General features: G+C 39.0%; 1 protein-coding gene across 1 annotated transcript in view; it reads right to left on the bottom strand.

The window, feature by feature from the left end:
- Window positions 1-11,644, bottom strand: part of IL1RAPL1 (interleukin 1 receptor accessory protein like 1) — a 1,125,084-nt gene extending 1,113,440 nt beyond the window's left edge. The window contains exon 1 of the mRNA XM_074968407.1: window positions 11,005-11,644. The gene's annotated coding sequence lies outside the window, so the exon portion shown is untranslated. The remainder of the gene's footprint in view (window positions 1-11,004) is intronic.
- Window positions 11,645-18,754: the final 7,110 nt, after the last annotated feature.

Raw genomic sequence — 18,754 nt, 5'->3', positions numbered from 1 at the left:
TGACTGACTTAGGGTATGTCTATACTGGCAAGTTTCTGCGCCACAAGTTATACCGCTTTTATTAAAACACTGGAATTAAACCGCTGTTGCGTGTCCACAATGTGCTCCTTGTGACGCTGGAGCCCATCCACATTAGCAGCTCTTGCAATGGCAAAGACAGCAGTGCATTGTGGTAGGTATCCCACCATGCAACTGGCTGAATGTTCTTTGGGACAGGTTTGCAAAGCCTCATGGGGCAGGCACAGCATCACATGATGCCAGTTTCCCAATCCCATTGTTCCATGAGCATCCTACTACATTGCCAGCTGCTTTTCAATTGAAGTGTGTGTGTGGGGTGGGGGTTACAGGGACTGTGTGTGTATATGGAGGGGGGAGCGGGACAGTGTGTTTTGTGGGACAGAGAGTGTGTCAGCATGCTGTCTTGTAAGTTCAGACAGCGGCAGGAAGCAACCAGTCCTGAGGCAGGGGGAGGGAGAAACCCCGACATCAGCCCCCCGCCTCCCTCGCTGGGCTCTCTGCAGAGCAATCTCTCTCTCTCTCTCCCACACACACACATACACACCCTGCCTCTGTGTTCAACAGCACGAGCATTCCACATTAATAGTTTGCTTTGGGTCCCAGAGAAGACCAGCACAGCATGCAACAACTGTCAGAAACGTTGCTTTGAAAGGGGAGGGGCGCATGTCTGCAGGGCAGCAGAGTTCAAAGCAATGAGCAGAGCAGTCACTTGAGGCATTATGGGACAGCTCCGGAGGCCAATTACAGCGCAGAAAGCAATCAAGCGTTCACACTGGCAATAGTGCACTGGAGCCTCTGCGCAAATAGCCTTACAACTCTTGTCGAGGTGGTTTTTTGGCAGGGCTGCAACTGAGTAGTTTCTGTGCAAAAAGTGGCTTGGCAGTGTGTACGCATCTGCAGTTTGAGTGCAAAAAGCTGCTTTACTGTGCAGAAACTTGCCAGTGTAGACAAGCCCTTTATCAGATTACTACAGCCTGCTTCTGGCATCATGACTGAGCTCTGTGGCCTGGCCTTGCACTGAAGCAGTGAGTTGGAATTTGACCAACGGGGTGGCAGTCAGAATGACAGAAACACTTGGAGAGGTTCTCATTTTAGTGTTAATTTTTCTATTTAAAAATTAATAAACAGGTTTCATATACAAAACACAAGATCCACTAGCCTGTGGAATGATCTCCCAAAGAAATGGGGGCAACCTTTGCACATCTGAAAAACTAACCTTGTCAAAAACCTTTGTACATTTGAAAAACAATTCCAGTAAATATGCAATTGGTAACTGTCCTGCACTGATAGGTAGATGCACTAGATGACCTAAGAAATGTTTGCCGCTTTTAGATTTTAGATTCTGGAATCTGATCCATTACCCACTGAAATCAATGGGAGCCTTTACATCCACTTCAATGGACATTGGGTCAGAACCATGGTGAACTGAGGCAAAAATAAGGATGGAGAGTGGGCCTCTATATCAGAAACAAAAGACACAAGAAAGATCTCTATTTTTAAAAAAATGTAAATAATTGTATTAACTAGGATGAGATTCTGATGCTGCTTGGGGAAGAAGTGAAAGTAAGGTTCACTGATGCAGATGTAAGCAGACAGATTTTGAAGAAACTTTAAATTAAGATTATGGATTAGTATTTAAAAGCAAAAACAAACAAAAAACCCAGCACTGTTCACCATATTATTTGTATTACACTTGAACCTAAAAAGTCAAACTAAGATCAGGGTAATATTCTACTGGACACTGTACATTACAGGTAGTCTGAGAATATCTTTTTTTCCCCTGCTGAAAATGTCTAGGAAAAATGTAAAAAAAAAAACCCCAAAAAACAAAATGTACAGTGGGAAATTTCAACTTTTCACTGGGGGAAAAAAGACAAACTTTCAGCAGAAAACAAAAACTTCTGTTTTCAAATGAAACATCAAAAATGTTTTGGAGGAAAGCAGCCACTTTCCATGGAAAGCTTTGTTTTGCCAGAAATCCAATCTGTTGAAAAAAAAATTGACAAACTTTTAGTTCTGCCCTACTGTACATACAAAGTAAGGACCACTCCTGACTAAATAGCTTACAATGTATGTAGACAAGACAGGGCTGGAGAAAAGTAGCATTAACATCTTTTCCATTTTACAGATTGGGAACTGAGGTACAGAGAAATTAAACAGCTTCCTTATCATACAGGAAATCTTTGGCAGTGATAAGAATTAAACCCAGGCTTCATAAATCCTAATCTAATGTCTTAACCCCAAAACAGTCCTTCCTGGGAGGGTGGATTTCTCCAAATGCTAACACTTCTAGCAGTTCCAACGTGCTAAAACAGTAACCCAACTGGACCTCATTTCTTAATTTGTCCTCAATTTCATTTCAGCTTTCTCATTTTGAATTACTTCAGTTGGCATGTTGGTATCTTTATTTTGTTACTTTGTGTTACCTCACCTAAACTTTTAATTTTTTTTCTATTCTAGACCTTGACAAATGATTCTAGGATATGCAATAAAAAAACCCTCTCACATTAGTAATCTGAAGCATAAGAGGCTCGGTCCTTAAATACTTGAATTCCTTACACACACACACACACACACACACACACACACACACACAGAGCAAGCGAGCGAGAGAGACACAGAGAGAGAAAACACGCACCAATTAAGGAACTTCCATTGTAAGTGGACAATCAGCAATAGATGTATGGTGTATGTCCATTGAGCCATGTGATTGTCCTTTAATAGATATATTATAAACCACTAACGAGGGAGGAGGAAGGATGATATACTAATCAAACTAAAGATTAAAAAGCATATTTATATATTATCTGATTAACATATATTAATCTGATTAACTGTTGAATTTTTCAGAATAAACTAGCACAGTCTTTAAATTTATGTTCTATATTTCTCCCTATTTTTATACTGTGCTTGTCACCATAGTATGTGAAAGCCTTTAGAAATAGTCTATCTGTATAAGGCCTCTTCTGGAACCAAAGCATTTCCCATTATGGAGGAACAGAAATGGAGAGCTGTGCATCTATTAAAATGATGGGTATTGATCGAGCTGGATAAGCATCAACATCATAATAAAGGTTTATTGACTTCCATTAACGTTTACAAGATTTCCCTTTATAATCAATGTTAACATATTTTTAAAAACAAGTAGCATTAAGTTTTATTTTTCCACAGAAACTAACAAAAATCAAGACAATTAAATATCAAAGTTGTGTAAAACTCAGTGGGCGTCTTTCCATTGATTAAAATGGACTGCGGACCAGCTCCTTAAAGAGCAAAATGAGGTTGCCCAGTCAGCACCAGTAAAACCATGATTAAATAGTAGTTCAGGTGCCAAATTTATTGCTTGAATCTGTAAAGAGGGACGATAACTCACAGGAGTCATAGAAATTGCCATACAAGATCATGCCTTTGATATTTCTAGTCAGGTAACCTATCTCCAGTACCAGATTCTTCAGAAGAAGCACCAATTAATGGAAAATTATAAAACAACAAGAGAGATTTTTAAGAAGTGCATGAGGGATTTAGGAGCACAGGGCCATCAACTATAAATGTCATATGGTAACATAAAGGCAGTTAGTATTTGGCTTAAGTCCTTAGGGTATCAGAGTTAATATTATGGATACATTTTATCATAGCTATTATAACTTCATAGAATATTCTTGTTATTTATGTACATATCTATTCATTTTTTCAGTCCCACTAAGCTCTTCATTTCAGTAATATATTTTGTGTCAATGAGAGCCAAAGGTTAGTTATGAATTATGGAAAAGAGTATATCCTTTTAACAGCTTCAAATTTGTTGCAATTTAGTTTCATTGGGTCTTAATGAGAAATGGTAAACAGGAGAACCCAGCTGATCTTCCCAATATCCTTCAATATTTCATATACCACTGCCATGACACCTTCTAATAATTTCTTTTGTATACTAAATGATCATCTTTTCTCATGTGGAAGTCTTTCCATGTCTCTAATTATTATTGTTGCCCTTCTCTAGACCTTTTCTATATTTCCGCGTTCTCCTTCTACAGATGGAGTGACCTATGCTGGACAGAATATTCAGGAGAGTGATGTCATCAATTTATACAATCGCAGTATAATAAATTATTTCCGCATTATTTTGCATCCTTTTGTTAATGCAGCCTAATCAATATAAACTGTTTGCTTTTTTGTTTCCAACTGCACACTAAGTGGGTGTTCTCACTGAGCTGTCCATAATGGTGTCCAGGTCTTTTCCTTGAGCTGTTACAGTTAATTTATTTTAGAAAACATCAGTGTGTAGAAGTAGTTCAAATTCTTCATTCCAAAGTGCACTCTTACCCTGCACTGGTCTAAAACGAGATATATGTTACTATGTTGCCCGACTATCTTTATCAGGTCCTTTAGAAGTCCCTCTCCAGCCTGGACTAACCAAAATAAGTTTATCTTCCAGTGAACCTCAGTTCATTTCCTGCTCCAGATCATTAAAAGATATATTAATAAAATGTCAGCATTTGAAATCAGCAACCTGATCATGATATGTGAGATAGTAAGTTTTCATCTAATCAGAATAGGAAATAATTGTGGTACCTCAATTAACTGTGTGTATACACACACACACACACACACACCCCGGGCCTGATTCTATACTGGTTTCACATTGGAATCAATGTAGTAGTAGTCAGTGATGTTACACCGACATAAAACTTGTGTAACAGAATAGAGAATCAGGTCTGCTTGCCTTTTAATTACAACCACTGAATAGGCATGCAATAAAATAAGCCTGCACACACATAACAACCCCCCCCCCAAAAAAAAACAAACACAAAACCCAAAAAACTAGGAAGGCCATGAATCAATAACTTTATGTTTAACCTTCTGCAGAAAATTTCACCTCAAATATTTGTTAGAATAAAGGGGCCAGATACTTATCTATGGCCAAGGAGCACGCAGCACAAATTGAGACGATGGGAGACAGTAAAAGTGCATAAAGTGCAGCTTTGTATTGCTCTAATCCCTGATCTTCTGTGCATAGGACTGGTCCCTAAGGGCCAGTAACAGTCACAAGGAACTGAAACCACAGCCAGGGGTCAGTGAAGCACAGAGGCATCCAGCTCATATACCTTTTCCTCCAGCCATACTTGCTCTATCCATAGGAATCTATTATGCCAGGAGATGCTCCCTCTACTGAAATGATCCTTCTGGAGCTTGATCCACCAACTCTACAGCCATAATCCTCCAGAGATGCAGTGCAATGTGGCCACACCAGACAGGAGGACCTTCTTGAAGGACTCTTGTACTTTCAAGAGGAAGAAGAGCTTGGTCTTAACAACTCACTGCTTAAGGCACTCAAGAAGGAAATATTGATAGTCAGTACCGGGTTATCTCACATATAGTCTCAAAAGTAGAAGCCTTTTTGTGTGTGTAGTAATAGCACATGACTTCTTAAGGCCAGCAACCCTGAGATGGCTATAGATTTGGGAAGCGCTAAATTTAGTAACATTTTTAGTGACAACTGAAGCACATATTACAATGAGATTTTTAATACAGGTCATTAAGACAGGTTTTTGCATAGTATTTGGGGAAAGTTTGTATGGAAGCAGCAGTCTGGAGCAGAGCAGATTTTGCTAGAGTTCTAAACGTTGGTGCTATTTCAGGGTAAATTTTGCTGTTTGCTCAAGGTAATAAGCAGGAACCATGTACTTTCTCCCACTCTTAGTATTTATTATCTGTACTCAGAAGTGCCTGGTGGTCTCAATGAGATATCAGGTCCCATTGTGCTAGTTTATATATAAATGAAAAGATGGTCTTTTCACCAAAGAAATTACTATCTAAGTATATATAAGGGAAGACACCAGGTGGATACAACATACATATGGAGGAAGCAAAAGACAGGAGTATTCCTGCCTCCTCAACATCTTCTATGCAACCCTTAACCTGAGAACATCCTCTTCCCCTGTTCTGTGTCTTCTACTTCCTTTAAACATAGTGTTTCCAAAAGGCCTATTAATGCCAGAGTCCCTTCTATTAATTTCTGGTTAAGGGAGAAAAAGAAGAAAAAAAAAATGAGATAAGGACAACACTTGCGGAACATCACTACTCACCCAATCAGTGTCTCTTACTGCTTTTCATGAAATGTATTTCTACCCCCATTGAGAAAGTCCAAACTTTTCTGAAATCACTAAAACCAGAAATACACACACACCCCCACGTACACACACCTTTACATTTGCTAGGGGAATCACTGTACTTGATACACACTATCATTGTGTGCAACTCTCATGGATTGTCTCTGTACAGAAGGCAGTATGGTCTATGTCCTTGTCTCATCCCATCATACCTAGTTATTGAAGCATTTAAAAGGGTGCTACATAATGTCACAACGTGATCTGAAATCACCTATAATACCTAGGCACAATTAGATAGAGAGAAAAATGAACCAACATAAACTTCTGATTTCTTTGCTCCTGTGTAACACAGTTGTGGTGACTGAAATGCGTATATTTGTTACTTTTGCACTGAGAATAGTGGTCTACAAGACTGCAGTACAGGAATATGTGAATTTAGAAATCTTCCATGAAAATAAAACAAAATCCTAACACAAAATTTGTTCTCATTTTCAGCTGTCACTACTGAAATGTCACTTGTGCATATGAATATTTTTCTTTTAAGAAAGGGAAAAGAGTCTTTACAAAAGAACATGGAAATGACATGGCAAACTGTAATTATCCCTTCAGAGCCATTGTGGCCTATCACCTAACATAGGTGCTGGAAAGCCATTGAAGAAACCCTCTATACCCTGTAAACCCTGTATATGAGAGAAACCACTTCAAGCCAGGAGGTGCTGCCACACCTCCAGTACCTATGTCACCTAATACATACTTGCATTTTAAAGCAAAACCAATATATCCTTGAACTAGTGGGCCATAATGCTGCTTGATGTTGTTAGAGATGTACATGGAAGGACTTTAAAAAATATTTTGATTGCTGACCTGACAGGCCATAATGGTGCTCTAAAGTTGTGCATGGTTTATATTACAAATCCTCCTTATTTTGTGGGCCCTTGACAATGGATGGCAACAGGACAGAGGTTTATAATAGAAAAGCTGACACATCCTTATCTATAGCTTCACAAATGGTGCCGCTATGATTACACTTTATAAGGAGAGTGGGGTGGGAGGAGGTATTGTTTCATGGTGTCTGTGTATATAATAATGTCTTCTGCAATTTCCACAGTATGCATCCGATGAAGTGAGCTGTAGCTCACGAAAGCTCATGCTCAAATAAATTGGTTAGTCTCTAAGGTGCCACAAGTACTCCTTTTCTTTTTGCGAATACAGACTAACACGGCTGTTACTCTGAAACTTTATAACATGAGCACCACTAGATAAGTTGCTAGTTTTTAGTCATATTAATCAGTGCTTGGATGCTTCAACTGACATAAAGTAGTCTGCACTATACAAATGAGAGGATTGCCAAGCACTAGATATCATATATGTTGTGAAACATAAAAGTATTCCCAAACACTTCACTGTAAAATAGACCAAAATATGTTGGAATTGAAACCCTAATCAGTTATCTCTGAATTGCATCAGTTACAGCATGAGGGGTTAATTTAATAGTCATACTGCATACTTCATAAATGCTACAGAAACATTGCTGATTAATATTACACATCTTGCATTAGGATCAGTGCTATAAATTTTACTATTTACCTACTAGCTATAAACCAGGTCTGCTGTTTATCAAAAAACAAAATCAGAACTTTCTTATTCAAAGAGATGTAGTATGACTGTTCCTTATGCACTGCTATGTTCTTTGAAAGCCGACTTCCAATTGTCACCATAAAGTGAGCAGCAAAATCAAACTGATTTAAATGGGAGTAGGATTGGGCCCTGGGTATGGTTTACTGGAATTTTTCTTTTCATGTTTGTGAATAGTTTACAATTTTATCTAAACAAGAAAAGTTTCCCCTCACAACAGGAATATTTAGTGCATATTGGAGGGACAAAGCACTTGGGACTGAAACCCTGATACATTTTTATCAACGAGGAGTCTTTAAAACCCATTAGAGGTTAAGAAAACAAGCTTCAGCTTAAACTTGATTTCCTACAACTTGCTAATACCACAAGCAAAATATTTGCAAATCTTGGTATGATACATGATTATATGATTTCTATATAGACTATATTCCCCCTCTTAATCATTAATTATTTACTCTCAGACAGCAATGAGTTTATAACATTTTCTCCAGAAAACAGTGTTGTTTCTAAGATATATAGTGTAGGTATGTATAAGAAGCCCTCTAAGTAATTAGAGAGATGGGGAGAGTATGACTTGGGATGTATGTGGGGAAAGACGACAGTGCCATGAACATTTCTGAAAATTAGGAGATGTATTGGTGCATGGGAGATGCCATAGTGTTATTCTGACCCCTGAAGGATGGAAACAGGAGTTTACTTCACATCCATTTTTTTCCAGTTACTAAAGGTACTCTCTGAATGTCAAACCCTAAACTACATTAGCAGAATTTATTAATGTCTGCCCAGGCTTGTCCTAAATAAATATAAAAATAGTCATGAACAAATGGTAAGCCAACTTTAAAATACTGCTGTTTGGAGTAAAGCTGAGGAGGGAATGATTTTCTAGTCTGGTGCTAAGATGTTTTCCTTTGCAAAGTTACTGTGAGTTGGCTACTGTAGTACATCTCACAAGTACAGTAGGACTGTGGAGATCACCTTTATCAAGAAATGAAAACCTCCTCTCCTCTCACCTCTTCCTAACTGAGAAGTTGTCTAGTGAATTCTTGTTAGGCTGAATCTACAGTGAAGTAGGAAAGGAGCAAGCAGGTGATAAGATCATTCATTTCAGCTGAGTTAAGATTTCATCAGGCTTGCATTTTTCAGAAAATATGGCCATGAAAACTGTTTAGAGGCATGGGGCTTCAACAGTTCTTTTACAAACTTGTCCATCTTAGACGAGTAACACAGATAGATATGGGGATTTGAGTCCACGATACATATCAATACAAAATTACTTTTTTGGTGGTCCTTTTCAATATAAAGGCATTTTTTTCTACGTCCTTCTGAAAGGGACTACTGTGTCACACCTTTGCTTTTCAGCTGTATTTTAAAGTTGTTAATATACTACCATTTGAATGAGATTCAAATAATGTAAGGACCATGTTCTGTATTCTTTTTAAAATTTAACAGGCAGATTCAGATATTTTATCTGAAGGTACTTTGTTTCTGGTGTTGCACACATCTCTAGAGTATATCATCATACTGCTGAAGAAAAAGCTCTAAGACATTCATTTCGTATAAGCAGACAACAATATCCATTTCGAGAGCTGCAAATACCAGAGTGAAACAACCATCAGTTCTACCTTGAACACTACCGGAGGCAAGGGGCGGGACAGAGATTATTTTTTAATCTTGAGAGAGGAACACAATTTTAACGTCTGTTGAGCTCTCCTTCCATTCAGCTGCGGGCATGTATTTAAATCACAGGTTACACTGTGACCCTTGTTGAAAGATTCAGGCTGGTCTGTTCAATGGGACCATTGTGCAGTATTGCAGGGATTTTATGTGGCTCTCTTCATGGGTGTGGCTGAGTTGGCAACTATGCAGCTTGATGCTTTTGTGTCCGCTATCCCACTGTCCCAGGGAAACTCCACTGCGAGGAAGACTCGTGTTAAATCCATCCCACAAAAGGCAAACGTTTAACAGGAGCTGAACAAGAGATCGCCCCCGCCTCTCCCCCTCTCTTCATTCCCAGCCGTTAGGAGCATTCCAAAGTTAACACAAGTGATTGATACACTGTATGCTTACGTTATTACACTGTCGCCGACTGATGTCACTGCTATAACCAAGTTACATAATCATCGATTATGCACAGATACATCCGTCTTCCTACAGATACATCTGCATATCTTCTGCCATCCATTATGCATGAACCCACCAGCCATACATGGGGGCATATATTTTCGCATACACTAAATAACTTTAGCATTGCAGTGCATTGCACTGTAGAACGTCATCGCTATTGATTCTCTCAACCTCCCCCATCCCTTCTATCAATTTGATTTTGCAGAGAAAAATTAACAATTTGCATTGCTTGGATTTCTTTCTTTTTTTTTTTAAACTGGTCTCATTAGCTTTCTTGTTTGGTTGGGGGTTTATTTAAAGGGCTGTTCTCCCCCACCACAGTGAATACAAGTAATTAATGTATACACAATTCCCCAGCCAGTTGCATATGCATATAGGCAATCCTAAAATGCGATCTCTGTTGCAGATCTTCAACTCCTTTGCACGTGGGTCTGAGGTTTCAGTGGGTAAGTTATTGGGTAAAAAGATATTTAATAAAAGCAGGCGGACCAGCGATTTTAGGTTAGTGACATTTCAGATATTTTTATACTCTAAAGTCCAGCTTTTCCCACCATCTTCCAGTTTGCAATTTTCTTGCAGAATTTACAGCAATAGTTTGCAATCCAAAATCACCAGTGACATTTACCCGTTAGAACCATCTCCCTGTAGCATAATTAATCAGCACTGTCACCTTAAAGTTTAACAACTTGAAAAATGAGGTTTCTCTGCCTCCATTGCAGCTATGAAATGCAGCAGACTGCTGCACAGAGTTGAACACATTTGTTTTAACGAATGGATGGGAGCCGACTTTATGTTAAATAGATACCATTACTTAGTCCTCCTTTTACTGCCATATATTCTTTCCAGCCACACATACTGCATGCAGAGAAAGACTGTTTGCCCAGAATGAATTCATGGTACTCTCCCATATCAAGAGGGTTGGGGAGGGGGGGATTATTGATGCTTTATCACAAAATGCACTCTCAAAAATACCTACTGCAGTTATTTCACTCAGCTGCCAATAATGGCTAGATATCCCCACACATCAGTGTAATGCAGCAATCATGAAAGTACACATTTCAATTACAAGACACCAAGTTTAGCCATGCCATCGACGGGCTTTGCATATATAAAATGACCTTACCCACAACAGTCTTCCAATATATTCTGATCTTGATATCAGTCAATAAGGTAACTGGTCATCACAATGCGTATTCGCTGAATCCACGTTTTTTACTCCTCTTTTTTGCTAGCAATTAATAATTCGAACCAGATGCCCATTCACAAGTGCCAAGTTCACCATCAAAGCAGATAATTCCATATAGACTTAGATTCCCTGCAAGATTCGCTCCCGTTAGTTCTGAAAGTGCCCAGTTTGCTCGCGAAGGTACGATCCAGGTGTAAAGCAGAAATTAATTAAAACAAAAAAGGGGGGGGAGGGGGGAGGAAAGGACGAGGAGAAGACTGAGAACCACACAAGTCTGAGAGCTCTAGGACAAGAAAAGGAGTCTTGATTGCAAATCTCTGTGCGTGTAGCCTTTCAAAGCCTCTTGCTGCACATGCAAAATTTCCCGATCCAGGATGCAGCAATAAGAAAGAAAGAATCCTATGTGTATTTCACAAGTATCCTGCAATAACGGATACGATGGGGTTTTCCTTGTACTGTACTGCTATGTGGAAAGCACACAGCCCCTGCTGTATGAAAGGATGTCTCCTGGGTCCTAGCACTCCCACCACGAAAAAAATTAAATAAATAATAAAAAATAAATAAATCTCCAAATTTAAAAAAAAGGGGGAGGGGGGAGAATCAGATGCCGGTTTGCCCTGAATGATGCTAATCTTCAGTGAAAATGACAAGTGAACAACAAATAGCAGGAGGTCTTGATTAGTAACCACAATCCACCCAAAATATCCTAAGGAAGAGGGAGGGAGGGAGAGAGAGAAACTGCAATGCATAAATGATTCCAGTGTTTCTACAAGATCGGCTTATTTGATTGAATGCATTCTCTGGTTTGCTGCAAGTCAAAGAAGATACTGTTACTGCCACCCAATGGATACTTTAGTACTAACCAATCCACGCACAACCACCGTTTTCCACGCATTAGTTTAGAGAGCTGATTTTTTTCGGGGGGGGACCCGTCAGAAAGGATCCTGGAAAAAAGTCCTAAATAGCAGGGATCTATCTTCGAAGACAGTGACTCTATTTCCAGTATGTAGAACACACGGTACATTGGTCCCACTTGATTTTCGCTGCTCTTTCCAGAGGACACGGGGAGAAGAGGAGAGCGGCTAACACGCGATGGATGCTGTGCATATGCGTTAAACGGCGAGCTCAGTATATTTTGCCCTCCAGTTTCCGAAGTGAAGTGCCGTTTTACAAGAGATGATGCTTTATCTATTCTTGGATTTTTATTTTTTTTTATATAAGGCAAACTGTGGGCCTCGCTGTTGCCATGGGATTTTCTTTGTGCGAACTCTCTGAACTGTGTGGGAACAGTTTTATCTTTTCCCTCCCTCCGCCCCCCCGTAACTATTCTGAAGATATGTAACAAAATGTAACTGCATTGTTGCCAATTAAGACTAACAGCAGCTGCAAGGTGCATCTGATTAGGAATGTTAATTACTTCACGAAATAAATACTCGTTTGCAGATGTCTATAGTGTGTTAAACAATGATCTGTAAAATGTAACGGTGTAAAATTCTGACACCCCCCGACAAGGCGCAGAGACACACATTGATGGTTCAGAGGCATTTTCAACTTGGACTACTGGGGGGTGAGAGGGGAGGAGGAGCTATCTACAAGAAATTAAATCTGAGTACCAATATGATACATATTAGGATTCATGTGTAGGTAAGGAATAGTCATTAAACAAGGAGCGAGGTGGATATATAAGCAATGTGAAACGATCACAATGTATATATCACCCACTCTCTGAGGTGAGCTGTGCAGTAGAAAAGAATCAGAGATACTCAATACATTAGAGGATTAAGTTAAAAAAGACAGGTGAGGGAATGTTGGAGTTTATGTACTATGACAAAGGTGGGCAGGGTATATGCATTATGGGAACTGTAGGCAGCATATATAGGAGTTGTGGTAAAGCTAACTCCATAATAAACTTCTTCCCCTTCTGTAGCAGAATGTCACAATTCCTGGTAATTTTTTTTTTAAAGTAACATTTAACCACAAGTCAATTGTAGAATCTGGAAGTTAATGTCACTGATTAAGCATATTGTTAGATACTACTGTGATAGGGCTCTATGAGTAGGTGGAGAGGACAGACATGAATGAAGTTGGAGAATTACTGTGCTGACATTTAGCACTTACACATAGGACATTTTAAATCTGCCAAATGAGCCAGACAGTGTCCCAAAATGCCTTGTAGTAGCCAGACTATAAGAACTATTAAGAAGGGAGGAACAAAGGTGTTGTGGTTAAGGCCCTGGACAAGTACTCAGCATGTGGGTTCAGTTCATGGCTCTGTTATAGATATTCGCTGTGACTTTGAGCAAATCTCTGCATGATTTAGCCCCTCTTCAGTAAAATGGGGATAAGACTTCCCTAACTCACATGGAGGTTATAAGGATAACAGTTCATTAATGTTTGTGAAGTGCTCAGATACTCTGATGATAAGAGTCGTATAAGTGCCTAGACAGATAGCTGTTGATTGGCGGATGGGCAGGAGGAAGGGAAAAGAAAAAAAATGTGGAAAGTGAAGGTGTAGACAAAGACTAGGAATCTGGTATATTTACTAACACCAGACTGGAAAAACTAAAACTGTACTTGAAAATAGAGTTGGCAAGTATGAAAATGTATAGAATGAATGCAGCCTCCATTTAAAGATATTGGGGTAAATTCAGCTTTCAGTTGCTGTGAATTCCATTGTAGTTGTAAGGATTTAACTAAAGAACATTTTGGCCCATTCTCTGGACACTATGGTGAGCCATTATATTACTTTGTCCTGCCTCTGAGAGGGCTGGCATTTGTACACAGGGCAGGCAAGAAGGTGTGGCATGTGGATTAACACCTTCCTTGTAGCTCACAGGCAGGATATGTATGGTCATATATATAATTATGTATTCTGATGTGCTGTTGACAATGAGACACTTGTATAAGAGCTTCCATATATTATGCAGTATGTATTCCAAGTGATAGATTTCAACACCTCCTTTGGCCTATCTTCTTTTTGTTGATGACCTTCTCTGAAGATACATTGCATCAAGAGAGGAGTAAAACAATTGGTTCTAGCATTCATTCAGTGTGATGAACACTGGATTATTGAATAAATGTATCTTACTCTATGATGTGAAAGCAGAGGGGAGACATCAGTTCATCTCACTCTGGGTCTTAGCAAGTGACTTAAAGGAATAAAACATTTAAAGTGTGTATTATGGAAAGAAATACTGGTAGGAACAGTGCAGTCAATGAAAACTTTTTTTAAAAAATAAAATAATATTTAAAATGCAATGACAGCAAAAGTAAGTGGCTCAGGGGGACTGCTAAAAATGATGCAGAACTTTTTACTTTTAGATTGCTTATTCCAGTACAGCTTAGTTTTGTAGTGACCAAAGATTTCTACCCTCTAGTGGATGCTTGATGGCCTACATGGAATTCCTTTAGTGGTGTCCATACCATTCCTGGGTGTCCATATCTCAAACTACCATCTTCTGTCACTCTGCTGGAAGTCCTTTCAGAGAAGGGAAGGATAGGATGGGCTTTACCATTTTTAGGTCACTCTGGGGTAAAGGTCAGGGACAATGGTGGCACAATACATGCACTGACACTGCTTAATTGACACTCTAAAGTAAAAAAGACAGCAGATACTGACATGTCCATAGCTTCTTCAGTTTCCATTAAATCAGAACCAAATGAATCCCAATATATTTCACTAAACCATTCTCTTTGTACACATACACACCACACAGAGGAGTTGGGATTTTTAGGAATATAGATATAGATATTCATCAAAGTAGCACATTTCTTAAGTGCTGAACACCTCTGGGTGGTCTAGTTCAAATCCATACTTAAGGCACAATTGACAATGTGTCTGATAATCACCTTCTGACATTGGTTACGCTGGTGAGCATTTACAATTGCCGAGACCCTTATTATAACTAATGTATTCAAGCACATCTCTATGTAATAAACTTGTTCCCCCAGCCTCCTCTTATTTGTCTGTTTATTTACTTTTTGTAAGAGATATATAGCTATGCCATGAATGATTATTAGCTACTGATTCCTTCTGGCCTTCTAAAATTAGAAAGAAAACTATCTACACTTTTGTTTATCTGAAAATAGGATCCATCTAGGACATAAAAACAATACAAAAATGGTTCACATCATGTGAGACACTTTGCCTAAGGAATCTCAGATGACCCAAACTCAGGAGTTCCTCTTCCCCAGATTACAATTTAAAATGGCTAAATAAGAGTATTGTTAATCACCGAGGCAAGAATCTTTCATAATGTGCATATGGATTAAACCTCTTTCTCTCTCCCAAACTAGCTAAAAAGAACACCAAGAGTGTGTTTGCACTATGACCTGAGGCACCAAGTCTCAGAGCCTGAGTGAGCTGATTAAGGCTCAAGGGACTCAGGCTGGAGGGCTGTAAAATAGCAATGTAGATCTTCAGGCTCAGGCTGGAGCCATGGCTCTGAGACACTCCCCCCCTCACAGGGTTTCAGACCACCAGTTACAGCCCAAACCCAAAAGTCTACACTGCAAATTTATAGTCCTGCAAGCCCAACTCAACTGACCCATCTTTTACTGCAGTGTACATGTACCCTAAATTACTAAGCAAGGATAACACCCTGCTTTCCTGTGCAAAGTGGCGTTTTCGCCCCAAAATATAAACTATTCTACATTTTCCTTGTAAATCTAATATACTATGGATAATCTGTATTTCAGCCCAGATTAGAAGATGCACATTTCTTTGCCTTGTGAGTCAGATTTAAAAAGCCTCTGATAAGAAAATGATTGAAGACATTTTGTAACCCACGCCTGCTTGGTGTGACACACTGTCCCCCTCTAGTGGTGATTAGACTAGCTAGAGTTTGATGAGCCTGCTACAACCTTGGCGAGATGTGTTTTTTCGCTCATGAAGCAGCCACTCACGCATTAAGCTCCAGAGGTCTCAGGTTTGATCATGGCTGACGCATTACAATTTGATATACAGCACTGCCATCTACTGGATACCAGTGAAAGCAGCAAAGCAACTGAGAAAGCTGAAAATCTAAGTAACCATTTGGCATGTGTCCAATAGGAATCATAGGACGCCCCCATCCAACCAGTCCTGAAACTAGGGTATGTAAAACTGAGATCACCATGTGCTCAGAGGAGAGTTAATTGAAACCAACAAAAAGCTGCAGAATCCCAAGTGCATTCACACCCAGACCAGCCATGTGGAAAGGACAATCCTCTATCCCAGCATTAAGAGGTTAACAAGAATAAGTGGTGAGATTTCATTTCAAAGATTGTATTTCCCCTTCTATTCTTTAACATAAATAACTATATGTTATTTTGTGGAGTCTATCTGAGATAACTATAGGTTATTTTGCTTGAGGTGTCTAGTGAAACCTCAAGTAACCATATTTTAGATTTTAACTCCTTATAAGTCCAAGCAAATTGGCCTAAGAGAGATTGAAAAGGATTATTTCTGCTTTTAATATTTTAAACATGTCCCTTTTAGACAATCCATTCAAATGTACTAACCACACTCTTCAGAGTGCATTAAAGACAAGGACATCCTTGGAAGTGTGATCAGTGTGTTAGGTACTAAAGAATTGAGGATCATAAATAAACGTAATAAGAAATCTTTGTAAGCTGCATTGTTCTTTGACATAACTGCTGACCCTCAACTCTAGCCTGTGATAATTGCTTGCAAGACTGTATTAGCTGTGGAGTACATACCTACAATATTGGGCATGTCCACACGCCAGCGGTGAAATGTCAATTGTATATGAATATGGGTCTGGATGAATTAATAAATTGTTGCTTAGTTAAGAATGAGTAAATGACCTGATTTGAGAAATACTGTTCAAGTTAAAGCTAACTCTTTAGCGGGAAGCATCAGCCAGCATATCCCTCGGCCCGTGCCGCTTCCTGCAGCCCCCATTGGCCTGGGATGGCGAACCGCAGCCAGTGGGAGCTGCGATCAGACAAACCTGCAGACGCTGCAAGTAAACAAACCATCCCAGCCCGTCAGAGGATTTCCCTGATGGGCCACGTGCCAAAGGTTGCCGATCCCTGGTACAGTGCTTGATAAAATCCTAGTCTGGGTTCCTACTTGCTACTGCAGTAGAAGCAAAAGTAATGGTCTCATCATAGTCACTATACACACAGAGAGAATTGGGTGAACACTGAAAAATATTTTCTTTAGATATTCATTGATATTTAGAAATTAGTTTGCTTGACTATGTTTGCAATCTCTTTTGCCTTTCCCCCAAATATTATAATGAATGAGTTTCCTGGAAGCAATGTTCAGTAAAATGATCATTTTGACAAATCAATATTGCAGAATATTTATGGAAGGTGAATTTCAAATTCATGCTCACATGTAACGAAGCCTGCTTCTAAGAGTTACACATCAAATTAGGAAACAGAACTCTACATATAAGTAACATATCTAATCACAAGTGCTTCAGTCTGAATATCAAAAACTCACAATAAACTGCTCCCAAAGAAGCTGACGACCAAGAATTATTCACCCAAACTATGCAGCAAATAATTGCTATATTAAATAATTATGTCACGGGGTAATTAGAGGACAAAAAAGCAGGTAAATTTTGTCAAATTATTCACTACAATTTTATTTTGCAGCTCTTCTTACCTACTAAAATGAACTACAGGTAAGCAGTTAATAGAATTAGCCAAAAGATTCATGAGAAAACACTGAGCCCAGACCTGAAAAGAGCAGAGAATCCTCAGCAACTATTGAAACTATGGTCAGGAACTTACAAAAGCAGACACAAAGGACAATTAAAATACATATACGCACACATAAGCAGGTTAGCCTTATAGAAACATTAAGCACTATAAAACAAAATACATTTTGTTTAGTGATTAAGCCTAAAAAATTTACTTGTAAACATGCTGCAGTTACCTTTGTACTAGGTGGCCACAAATGCCCTCTGTTTTACCATACAATTTCTTTTTCTTTTCTTTTTTTTTCTTTTTTTTTGGGGGGGGGGTATCATTTTTGTTACTGCTGCAGAAGTCTCAACCATAATTTGGATGTACACCTCAGCAGTAAGAGATATTGTTGCCTAGTGGGTATGGACTCAAGAAACTTGGGTTCTATTCCTGGCTTTGCCACTGGTCTGGGTGACTTTGGACAAGTCTCTTCACTTCTTTGTGCCTCGATTTCCCCATCTGTAAAATAGGGATAATGCTACTTCCCTTCTATGTAAGTCACAGCTCTATAGATGAGAAGTGATACATAAGAGCTGAGTACTACAATTACTACAGCACAATGTAACGTTACTGATGGTGAAGAGTTCTTTGACAAGAAGTGTTCCAGTGATTTACCATGTTTAAGGAAGATGAAATTATACAAAAGAGCAATAGCTTGGTCTTCCTGAGACTCACTGCTTTAACCTAATTTAGTAAGGGATAAATTAAATGCTGGTTAATTAAATGCTCATTTGGTGCATGTTTTTAATGTCATTAAAATGAATGGTTGCTTTCTGGTTTTGTTTCTGCACTAGAAAAATCTAAGAAAGCAAGCAATGTCTGCCCATGGACCTTTCAGAAAACACTTTCATAGATTCCAAGGCCATAAGGGACACTTGTGATCATCTAGTCTGCCCTCCTATATAACACTGGCCATAAAAATGTCCTCAAAATCATTCCTAGAGCAGATCTTTTAGGGAAAAAAAAATCCAAATTGCAAGTGATG

This window comes from Natator depressus, chromosome 1, assembly GCF_965152275.1.
Source record: "Natator depressus isolate rNatDep1 chromosome 1, rNatDep2.hap1, whole genome shotgun sequence".
In the NCBI taxonomy this organism is placed as follows: Eukaryota; Metazoa; Chordata; order Testudines; family Cheloniidae; genus Natator; species Natator depressus.
This window is presented reverse-complemented; position numbering and strand designations above follow the sequence as displayed.